Below are 12,390 nucleotides of genomic sequence, written 5' to 3' on the forward strand. Positions count from 1 at the left end.
CCACAGGGGGCTCCAGCCCTTTAAGAAAAAAAAACAACCAAGAAAAGCCCTGGGACTCATCGCTCCTGCAGTGGCCTTGGGGCTTTGGGGGCTCATGCAGAGGGGCATGGGGCTTTGCGGGCAGTGGGGCACAGCAGGAGCAGTGGGTCTGGGGGGTTTTCATTTTTTTTTCTTAAAAGGCCAGGGGTGGCCCTGGCGGGGCACCCATGGGGGCGCTGGGGGAGTGAGGGGGGGTCAGGGAGCTCATGGAAGAGCCCCCCACATAGTATGGGGCAGTGGGGGTCAGCAGGGATCACCCCCTGCCTGGCAGCACCAGGGCTTTTTTTTTCAAAGAGCTGGGGCCCCTCACCGCACCAGCACCCTGCTCCCCCACCCCAGCTGCCAGAGCTACGGGGCCAGGGACTCGGGTCCCTGCCCACTGCAGGAGACTGTTGCTGCTGCAGTGGAGCAGAGCACAGAGTCCGGCTCCCCGCCCCCGCTGCCCACTGCCTGCCTACTGTGGGCTCAGGCAGGGGGCAGCTCCCCACTCCTGCATGCACTCCCAGGGTGGGCAGGAGGGACCCATGCCCCCCCCCCCCTCTGTGTGTGAGGTGGGCCCACTGCCCTCTGCGGGCTTGGGTTCCCACTGTACTGCCCTCTCCCAGGGCCTCCACAGCCTGGTGGGCTTGACCCAGTGTTGCCCTGCAGTGTTGCTGGGCAGAGTGCAGCTGCGCAGGAAAGCTGTCACTACTGCAAGCTCTGCACTGCCCTGGTGATGCATCCTCTGCATGCAGGGCTGCAGTGAGTGGCATAACCTCACGCTGTTGCTCCTGTGCACAGAGGATGCATCACCAGGGCAGCACGGAGCTCGCAATGGCAAAGAGATCTCTGTGTGGCTCTGCTGTTCCCTGCAGCACTAGGTCATGTGCTGGGCTGTGAAGGCCCTGGGGAAAGGCAGCATGGCTGGAGCCTGAGCCCGCAGCAGGCAGCATACTCCACCCCCACCTTGTGCACAAATCTGGTGGGCGCAGGTTCCCCCTACCCCCAGAAGTGCATGTGGCAGCAAGGAACCGGCCCCATCCCTGCCCCACAAATAAGTTGCCCATGGCCCTGTCCCACTCTGTGCTGGAGCCCTGTGGCTGTGCATTGCAATCCTGGGCCCCAAGCCCCATGCAGCACCCAGCAGCATTCCCAGCCCTGCCCAACTCCTCCCAACTTCCTCCCTAGGCAGGCCTCAGTCCCCCCACCTACTCTCCTGTGGGAGCTGCTCTCCAGGCTGCCTGGGGCCACGTGCATGTGCACATGGCACCCCCTGCCAGCCCTCTCTAGGCTGGAACTCTGCCAGCCTGCAGGGAGCTCGTGCAAAATAGCAAAATCTATGGGTTTCTCTGCTAAAATGAGAAATCCGCATTTTATTCTGGTAAAGGAGGAAGTCCGTGTTTTACTCCATTTGTCCATGGGAAATGGAAAACCCGGATCTCTTATCTGGGGGACAGGGAAACTCCAAGTGGAGCATGCCTGGGGACAGGCACACAGGAAAGCTCCCATGTGGAGGACACAATGATAACTGTTTTTGAAAATGGTAACAGAATAGTTCTCCCACCGCATCCCAGGAAATTGAGGATGTCAGTTGGGGGCCTCAGCTGCCTGTACACCAATGCCAGGAGCATGGGAAACACAGGAGGAGCTAGCCCTCCTGCTCTCTAGTGGGCAATATGACCTGGTAGGGATCATGGAGACCTGGTGGGACTCCTCACATGACTGGAGCATAGCTGTAGATGGCTACACCCTGCACAGAAGGCACTGAGCAGGGAGAAAAGACGGAGGGTAGCTCTCTATATGAGGGAGCAGTACACCTCTCTGGAGGCTGACATTGGCTCCAAAGATAAGCAGCTTGAAACTCCCTGGGTCAAGCTTCAGGGGGATGAGGAGAGGGAGACCTAACTGTGGGAGTTTACTACAGGCCACTGAACCAAGTGGAGGAGCTTGATATGGAGTTCTCTCAAGAACTGACAGAGGCCGTGCATGCAAGGGACTTGGTTGTTATGGGCGACTTCAATTCCTCAGACAGATTGGGAAGAACACCTGGCTAGTTCGGATTGGTCATGTAGCGTCTTAACTGTAATCAAGGAGCTCTTTCTGACCCAGGGAGTGCCTCATCAGGTTCACTGTCCACCGCAAGGTTGACAAATCAACTAGCAGGATTGAAGTCCTGGACTTCAAAAATACTGACTTCAACGGGCTCAGAGCACTGGTAGGGGAGGCGATGCGGGACCAGAGACGGAAGGCAAATGGGGTGCATGAAGAGTGGTCTTTCCTCAAGGACACGATCCTTGAAGCACAAAAAGAGACCGTTCCCATGAAGAGGAAAGGTAGCAGAAGGGCTGGCAAGCCCTTCTGGCTCAATAGGGACATCACAGTCCTCTTGCAAAAGAAAAAAGAGGCATACATACAGTGGAAGCTAGGGACAGTCCTCAAGGAGGACTATACAACAGTGGTCCACACTTGCAGGGAAATGATTAGGAAAGCTAAGGCAGTGACTGAGTTTAAGTTAGCCAAGGAAGTCAAGGACAATAAAAAGTCCTTCTTTAGGTATGTAGGGAGCAAAAGGAAAACAAATGTAAGTGTGGGACCCCTGCTTAACACCTCGGGACAGCTGGTAACAGACACTTAGGAAAAAACTGAATTCCTGAGTGCCCACTTTGCTTCAGTATTTCACTGGACCAAGGGGAAAGATAAGCAAGATAAGGATCACAGGGGGCATGGTGGTCCTACTGTGTATGCTGAGCTGGTGCAAAACCATCTAGAAAAACCTGACATTTATAAGTCAGCAGGACCAGATGGACTTCACCCAAGAGTGCTGATGGAGCTGGCTGAGGTCATCGTAGAACCCGTGGCAAAACTCTTTCAGAAATCATGGCACACAGGGGAGATCCCTGAGGATTGGAAGAGGGCCAACATTGCGCCCATCTTCAAGAAGGGGAAGAGGGAGGACCTGGGCAACTATAGGCCAATCAACCTAACCTCCATCCCAGGGAAAATCCTGGAAAAGCTAATTAAAGAATCTGTGAGTGATACGCTCATTGAGGGTAAGATTCTGAATGACAGCCAGCATGGCTTCATCATGGGTAGGTCTTGTCTTACCAATCTCATCTCCTTCTACGAACAGGTCTCTCGCCACCTGGACATGGGAGAGAAGGTTGACATTATATACCTAGACTTCCAAAAGGCTTTTGATCTAGTATCCCACAATATCCTTGCGGAACAATTGGATGATTGTGGGCCTAACTGCTCAACAGTTCAGTGGTTGGAAAACTGGCTGTATTTTAGGACCCAGGGCATTCTCATGAGCGGATCTGTGCCGTCCTGGTGAGAAGTGGCCAGTGGTGTCCTTCAGGGGTCTGTGCCTGGACTGGTGCTTTTCAACATCTTTATCAATGATTTGGATGTGGGGGTGAAAAGCTCGCTGGCCAAGTTTGCGGATGACACCAAGTTATGGGGGAGCATGATCATGCCAGAAGATAGGTTATAGATACAGGCAGATCTGGGCAGGCTGGAGAGTTGGGCGGACCAGAACCAGATGAAGTTCAACACTCATAAGTGTAATGTTCTCCATCTGGGGGCAAACAATTCCCAACATGCCTACTGGTTTGGTGGCGACAATTTGACTTGCATCACGGCTGAAAGGGACCTGGGGTAGTGATCAACCATCACATGAACATGAGCCGGCAGTGTGATGCTGTGGCCAGCAGGGCAAACAACAAAACTTGAGAGGATCCAGAGAAAAGCCACCCGTATGATCAGGGATTTGCAGGACAAGCCATATGAGGAGAGGCTGAGGGACTTGGGCCTCTTCAGCCTACAGGGGACTTGATAACGGCTTACCACTACATCAGGGGAGTACAGCAAAAACTCGGTGAACAGCTGTTCACTAGGGCACCCCTGGGGAAGACCAGGAGCAATGGATACAAACTCCTGGAAGGCCACTTCAGGCTCAATTCCAGGAAAAACTCCTTCACAGTCAGGGTGTCCAGACTGGAACAAATTCCCTCCAGTGGTGGTGCAGTCACCTACCCTGGAAATCTTCAAAAGGAGACTGGACAGTCACCTCACTGGGGTCACTGGGGCAGTTGTCCTCACTGGGGCAGTTGTCTTTTCCTGCCTAGTGCAGGGGGACTGGACCTGATGATCTACAAGGTCCCTTCCAGCCCCTAATAATCTATGAATCATGACAGTCTAATAGACTATTTTAAATGGGTTCTGAGTCAAAGGGGGAAATAATGCCCTTATCACTGGTTGTTTCTAAAATTATACTTTAATCTACAACAAACTGCAATGCCTATGCATATTAAAAAAAACCTTTTAGCTGACAAATGCAGTGGCTTCTTAAGATTCTTTGCTTTTGATAGAATTATTACCATTATCCTCTGTATCTACTCCAGTGGTAGAATATATGTTTTCCACAATTAACTTACCAAAACAAACCCATGTGTGTAGTCACAGCATGGTATACTCCAAGTCTTGATGCAAATAAAAATGAATGACCTAATCAGAAATGTTTAGGTATAGATACATAGAACTAGGCATAGATGCTTAGGTTTGCTATATTCACTATAAAGCTTGAATAAAGATCAGGAACCAAAGTACTGATAGATGTTTTCAGACAGAGCACACAGTACCAACAACAGGCAGTATTAATGGAGTATGTTTCCACTGGTGCTTTGTATGATCAGATTAGATTTTGAACCAGATGGACACTGTTCATTACATTTATTATGGTAGATAGTGGATTTTTATTTACGCTTGAATTTGAAATAAATTCGTATAGGGTCTCAATTCTGAATCACAGCCTAAGTCTGCTGAGGGCAGTGACATTTTCATTTACCATAATGAAAGGAAAATTTTTATCTTGTCAGAAATGCTAAAAACAAAAGAATGAACATATGAAACTGTGACACAACAGGTCCAAATGGAATGTTCAAAATACAGAGAAATACCTCTGGGTAATCACAGCAGTGACAGAATTTCTGTTTAATTTGTGAGAATGAGACCATAGGATGAAAATAAGGGGAATCACATTTTCTTATGGGATAACCATGTTTTGCTGCAGAAGAAGAAAGTTAGACATCTGAATTGTCTCTGGAAAAGAAAGCTGAACATTTTTCTCCCTGCCTAAGGTATGCCTATGGCACTATTTAAAAAATAAATAATAATAAACTCCTCACTTAGAGCCAGATTTAAAGAAAAACTATAAGAAAATCTAATTCTTCCCCTGAGTCTCAGATCTCTCTCTCTCTCTCTGATTTGTTTTCCCTTTCTGTTTTTAAATGTTTGCTTTAGGCTGTTCAGGAATGAACTGGCAGACTGTTAATGGGAACAGAAAGATACAGACTTGAATCCAAAGGATGTCCCTTCTAAAGAAGGTGCGTGAAGAATGTCACATTGCAGCTTGTGTTAATAATAAAATCAGGTCAGCTTACTACTTTCTGATGAAATAGCTTGAAGTAGGCCTGCATACCAAATCCATATGTTAATGCATTTCAGATAGCAATATTTTTCTAGTATCTGGATCATTTTGCAAGTATTTTAGTTAGCTTAGCTGAATATCCTGGTGAAAAAAATAATCAAAGGGCTTCATAATGCTTAAATAGATGTTGCCTGTCATAATCAGAATCATAAAATGATCCAAGTATTTTTGCTACTGCCTACTTGTATAGCCAGTTGTAATACCTTGGGATGTGAATCATTTTGATTTTGATTGAGAAAAGTCACATCTAATCAACTTCTAAGTAATTCAGGTTTACAAACTGAGTGCAGTTTAACCTTTGATGCACTCCTAGCTTGCTAATTGTTTGGGGAGAAGTAGAAATGTGCATTCAAAATATTTAAAGAGATGAACTTTCCTGGAAATATACACCTTGCTATAATCTAGGAGTGGCCTTCATATCACTTACTTCACCAGATTCATTTCTTGTAAATGACAATGAGTCTCTTAATTGAAAGGCAGGCTTCCTGTCCTGCCCCCCCCTCCCCCCATACAATCAGTATAGCTATCTTTATTATAAGAAGACCACCAAAGGATGACTTTAAATAGATGGCATGTTTTAAAGGATGCAGGTTTTCAAGTACACTATACATGAATTTCCCACAGGCTGCATTTGCAGATCTTTATAATAAGGAAATGTGCTGAACTATCAGAAAATGTTGTATTTTATAAAAGGACAAGAGTCAACAATAACAATATCTTGCATCAAAGGGCTCTAGAGTTAGAAAAAGAAATTAAAAATGGTATTTGGTTTGATTACTGTTGGTAAATACTGATATTTTAATAATAACATTTCTAGTTAATTATTTACTGAATTGTTCACAATATAGTGTAATACATGAAGCATTCACATGAATGTTGAATTAATAATATAATCTTATTTATAACTGATAAATTGTAGATCATGTTCTTCCCCTGGAAATCCAATTGTATTACTCCATAATCTGGTCCTTTGTCATTTCAATTTTTTTTCAAGAGCAGCTTTAGAAAATGAATTCCCTTCCTTTTCTTGTCTTTAACCACATGGAATGCTACCATTTCAGTGTCATCTAGTGATCACAATGCCATGAAGTCTTTCAAGAATAAATCCTATAGGATGTAGTTCATTTTTGTGATCAGTCAGAATATGTTGAACAAAATGGACACTGCAATCCCTGAAGTCCTTGCTGTGGCAGTAATACCATAATTGCCCCTTCTGAGTAGAGACGGCAGCATTAGGCCCTGCATATTTTGAAGATTAGAGACAGTAGTCAGACAATTTAAATTAGCCATGTGGATGTGACAGAGTGTGTGGTTTGGCATATGAACTCACAGGGGTTCAAAGCAGTTATCAGTAAATAAAGAGTGAGCATTAAGACAGCTAGCCAAAAATAATTAGGTGAAAAGAAAAGCAGAGCTCTTAGGTCTGTTAGATTTCCTCTGTTCGACAGAAAAGTTTAAAAGATGTTTGTTTTTTCTTTTTTAAAGAAAACACTTTTGCTTAGACTAGTATTGTTTAGTAGAAGTGCAACTGGTCACAACTTAAAGCACAGGAAAAACCCCATTTACAGGAAAAACCTCAGACTAGCCTAGAAGTCTTACCATTGGGATTTCTTCAGCTGTACATTTCCCTTTTACCGATCAGGACAAAGTGTATCCTAATAGCATGTGCTTAAGATTAGACAACTTTAAGATATGACTATCTGTTTATCCCTGCTGGGATATTAAGACTCAGTACAATGAATTCATGAATGTGGAACATAAAGTACCTGGACACTTCTGAAGAAATTGGGGGGGTGGAAGGGATGGGGGGGGGGGCACAATGTGGATTTTTGGTTAATTTTTGCAAAGCCTGTCTGCATTTAAAAGAAAAACTTACTAAACTTGGCACTAATCACAACTATTTGCTGGATAAGACCATCTCAACACTGCCCAGCAGTATTTACATAAGTTACCAATTCCTACCAAGCAAGGTATGATAGTGGTGGAAAAAAATTGAAAGTTACATTCATGAAATTAGTATTGTCTCTGGGTTCTGTATTTAATCTTCTGAAGTTTGTTTAATAAGAGCAATTATGTATGGTGGCCACTAAGTGTTTCTCTTGATTTATTGAGGTACAGCATTAGAAATGGGCCGTAGCAGACAGTTAAAATCTCTGTTCAGTGTTGCTATCCATTTAGGATCCATCTATCAGCAATTTGCTACTTCCTGACCAGAATGGATCCCTTTTTAAAATCTTCTTTTAGATCTTATTCGACTCTGACTTGTATCAATTTTATGTTGGCAGAAGTCCATTAACATTACTGGAGTTCCTTTGTCTATTATTGTAAGTCGGAGTAGAATCAAACCTTTTTATTTCAAGAGCAAATCTACCCCTGTTGAAACTTCATTGTTAATCATACAGTAAGATCATCTTCTCCATTGTTCCATCTCTTGAGCAGCTTATACACAGGGGCCAAATGCATGTAAAATACTACCAAGCTAAAAATATTTTACTCTCATTTTGAATTCCTTGGTATAAATGAATGGACAAGGTATAAGGAAACAGAAAACTAGTCCAGTCTTTGAAATGTTGCCACTTCCATAATGTACACAATTTCTACTAGCTTAACGAGAGGGAATCCAAAATGGGTTCCATTATCTCATCCATCCTTTACGCTAGCAAGTGACATCAGGCAAACGTGTTCAGTTTTCAGGAGTTGGCATTATTCTGTTCAGCTACAAACTACTTATCAGCAGTAATCATGTAATCATGAAAATATTAAAAGTATTTGCGTTCACTGCTTAACCACCTTCCCCTTAATAAGAATGAAACCTGCATACCACAATCAAATGGTTCTCAAATGGTTCTAAATCAAATAGGTAAAAATCAGCAATAGAATACTATCAGAAAAAGCTCTGCTTTTATGAACATTTGTAAAGTAACATTTTAGAGATCAGGAAGTGAAGCAGTTCTCTTAAGAAAATGCTGTAAATAACTATCAAGAGAGTGCAAGTGATAGAAAAATTATTTTTGCTCTGTATATTCAATGTGAAATCATGCCTGCTTCAACTTTTATATAACATTTGATAAGCATAATTCAAGAATACGCTCATTAACCAGCAACCAGTTACACTAGGATAAAGGTTTTAAAGTCTACTGAGTCATTCTGGATTTATATCAGAATATTTTAGATCAGAATTTGGTCAACCAACACAGTGATATGTGATATTTACAGTAACTACATATCACCTGCAAGATCTTAGAATCCATCAGCAGCATCAGCATCAATCAAGGAATGCTGTTGGACAGAAAGGCTTTTTACCTGTCTTTAATGTAATATTTTTGATTCCTAAATGCCAAAAGTCAGGGGGAAAAGTTCCCTCTGAAATGAATGAAAATGTCTTTATTTTGCTAATGACAGAAATATTAAAAAGGACATGTTTTGAGTCGGGCAGGGATAGTTAAAGAGGAACTTATGACTGTATCACCTGAGGATCAGCCTTTAAAAATTTAAATTATTCAATTTCTGCTGTATAGGAGCTCCAGAGTCTTTGGCACAGGTTTGAATGTGGGAGTTGTGAAACAAAATTCAGTTTCCATAATAATCTCAGAATACCCCTGGTGCCAAGCCAGTGTGACAGAGAAAAAGTATCAGTTTGATCTTTTGATCAAATGATAAAATACTGAGAAATTGTGCACTCAGGCATGAACAATTTAATCTCATGTAGCATTCCCAGGGTTCAGCACAAGGTAAGCAGAAAGTTGCTTATACTCCCACTGCAAGGGGGCCAACCAGTGCCCCAGTGAAGCTGAGGACTTCTCACCTCTTCTAGAAAGATATTTGAATATGCACTCTCAATTCAAATTACTTTAGCTGTTGTACTAATGAAACTTGAGATTTAAAACCTTGGAGGTTTTTCTTTTTTCAGATCAATATGCATGCCTTTATGTCCCTTGTTTATTTAATATTTACTTTTCCTTCAGTTTGGGCAATGGAAATTTAAACTAATCAGATTCACTCTGCTTTTTATGAATCCATTTTGCACCCTTTACTTGTTCTCATGTGCTAAGACAATGCTTGCTTTTTGGGATTTAAAATAAATATAGCCCCAAAATTGTTTTTCAGTGATGCTTTGCAATAAAAGAAGTTCTAGCCATATTAGGATTTGTAGACATTTTTTTTTCCTTTCCCAAAAGCTAATTCTGAGTGTGAGCTATTTGATAATTATGTTTCCATGTGAGTAGTACATACAAGTGCTCTTAAATTCTTTACTTCATGAAAAAATCAGCACGCTACATAGGAATATTCTTTTTTCCTTATAGCCTGTCTATAGTGTAGATTTACTTCTCACCCCCTCCATCAGCCAAAGACGCTAATCCAAATTCATGGCAAGATCAACAATGCAAAGATGCTCTAGAGTGTTAGCCTATGGTGATGTAGTGACACGCTACATCACCATACAGCATGCTACAGCAATGTGGCGATCTCGCAGATTTACACATGATCACTTTAGATTGCTTCAGGCTAGACATAAGGAAAAACTTCTTTACAAGTTTTTCCTGGGGGGGAACAGGCTCCCCCCAGAATTGGCACAGTCATCTACCCTGGCGATCTTGAAAAAATGTCTCGACATCCACCTTGCTGGGATCATTTGATCCCAGCAGTCTTTCCTGCCCATGTGTGCAGGGAGGCTGGACCCGATGATCTGTAAGGTCCCTTCCAGCCCCTTATAACTATGAAAGTATGAAACTAGCTATGTTGCCATAGCAGCATGCTCCCTGCTTATAGCGTACCACTATGGCAACGTAGTGGGGAAATTTAAGCGTGAACTGCTTGTACAGTGTGGTACAGGCAGTTACTTCGCCGTGTTTTAGTATTTCCAAAAGGTAGTACTAAAGCATTGCACAGTAACAGTGTCTTGTTACAATGACTTGTAGACAAGCCCAATAACTTGCTGCTATAATCCCCTAAACAAACAGTTGCCTTAGTCTCACTGTCTCTGGTGTGCCTTCTTACCTTCACAAGCTTAATACAGTGCTACTAAAGGATAAGACAAAGTATTTTGCAGATGCAAGAGTGACCATACCTGATTACAGCATATAGCAGAAGCTAAGTACTTCATAAAGACATCACACATTGCTGGCAGAAACAAAAAAAAATCTGGTGCTTTTTAATTTATTTCTGTAACTTCATTCCTAACTTCTCAGGTCCCTATCTTATTTCCTTTGAAGATAATGGAAGTTCAGGTTGTACTGTTTACTGCAGCACAAGCAAGCTGCCTATATGTTCAGGAAAGGGAATGTATTCACACACAAATTCTGCAGTTCTTGCTGATCTTGGGCTGCCCACTCAAACTCCCCAGCACCATGAGAGTGTAGAGAGGCAAGGGATAGGTCATTAAAAGACAGTGGGGAACCACAGATGCATGGGGATAGGCTTCAGGACTCAGTGATCCCAGCCAGCTATGCTGAGAGGGTTCTGCTCCAGCCTCTCCCCATCATAACAGTAGCTATACTGCCAGTGGAATCCAGTCCCAGAGTTTGCAGCCTTGAGGAGTCACTGGTTCTGCATAGGAATTGGGAATTAGTGCTTCCTTGGACTAATAGAATCATAGAATCTAGAACCTCAGGAGTCATCTAGTCCAACAACCCCTTGCTCAAAGCAGGACCATCCCCAACTATATCATCCCACTGAAGGCTTTGTTTAGCTGTGTCTTAAAAAAACCTCAAAGGATAAAAATTCTGCTTTAACACTCATTTTTACAGGCTCTTCTAAAAATCAGCTAGAGTTTGGAGGAGGAGCATACACCATTTAGTGCAGCTCCTTTCAGCCACGTCCCCTCCAATAATGACCCCAGCCTTTTCTTCCATAGAGTATGTCTTATAAACAGCAGGCACCACCTGATGTCATCACTTCCTTCTTTCAATAGCCTTACCATGGCTTCTTTAAGGACTTGTCCCTTTCTATAGCATGACAGAAACCACCATTTGATTTAACATTCATTTTCTTTCACTTTTTTATATTGATCAACACTCACTTGAGCAAATATTTGAGGCAGAACTGTGCTCTCCCTAATTACTGCAATTGCTTATTTACATGGATTGATTTTTTAAGGGGTTATAACAACTGGCTACTCAGACAAATACTGGATGGCATGAACAGCAAAGAGGGAATTGGATAGTCTAAAGCATTATTCAAGAGGTTAATCTAGGGCAGGTTAATCAAAAGGATACATTTCTGGAAAACCAGGAAAAGCGGCCCAACAGCACTGCCTACCAGATGGTAGAATCAGTGCTTGAAGTATGTGGTGGAAGCCTCATTGCTTGAGTTATTTGCACTGTAAAGCATATTCTGCTGAAGTGTTCATGCTATGGCAAAGGGTTGGTCCCAGCTTTGTAATTTCTATGAGGCTGTTCTGAATATATTGGCTTTTATGACAAATTAGGAAATACAGTGTTAATGAATATGTTGATCTCCCTCTTTGCAGATCTTAGTTAGGGGGCTATTAAATACAGAGCTCTAATGGATTATTTCCCTTTAGCAACTTTGCAAATGCAGTAAGTTGCACATAGGAAAAAAAAAAAGCTTCCTTTCATTAAAAGGCATAACTTCTACTACTGCCAACGGAAATGATGTTCATTTAATGAAGCACCACAGTTCCTGGTTTCAGAGAAAAGCTAATGATGAGGCACCACTGTTATAAAATGAGGTACAATGGGGAAAGCTTGGTATGAAGTACAGATCCCCAGCTGACATATACCAGCTTAGCTTCAATGAAATCCAAAGATAAACTGCTTTATATCTGGTTCCTCTTTCATCTCATTCATCCCCTAATTTAGGGGTTTTCAACCTTTTTTAAGTGTACCCCTGGCAGCTGGATGCTGAGCGAGGAGGGCGGGGGG

Source organism: Alligator sinensis, unplaced genomic scaffold (genome assembly GCF_000455745.1).
Source record: "Alligator sinensis unplaced genomic scaffold, ASM45574v1 scaffold274_1, whole genome shotgun sequence".
Taxonomy (NCBI): Eukaryota; Metazoa; Chordata; order Crocodylia; family Alligatoridae; genus Alligator; species Alligator sinensis.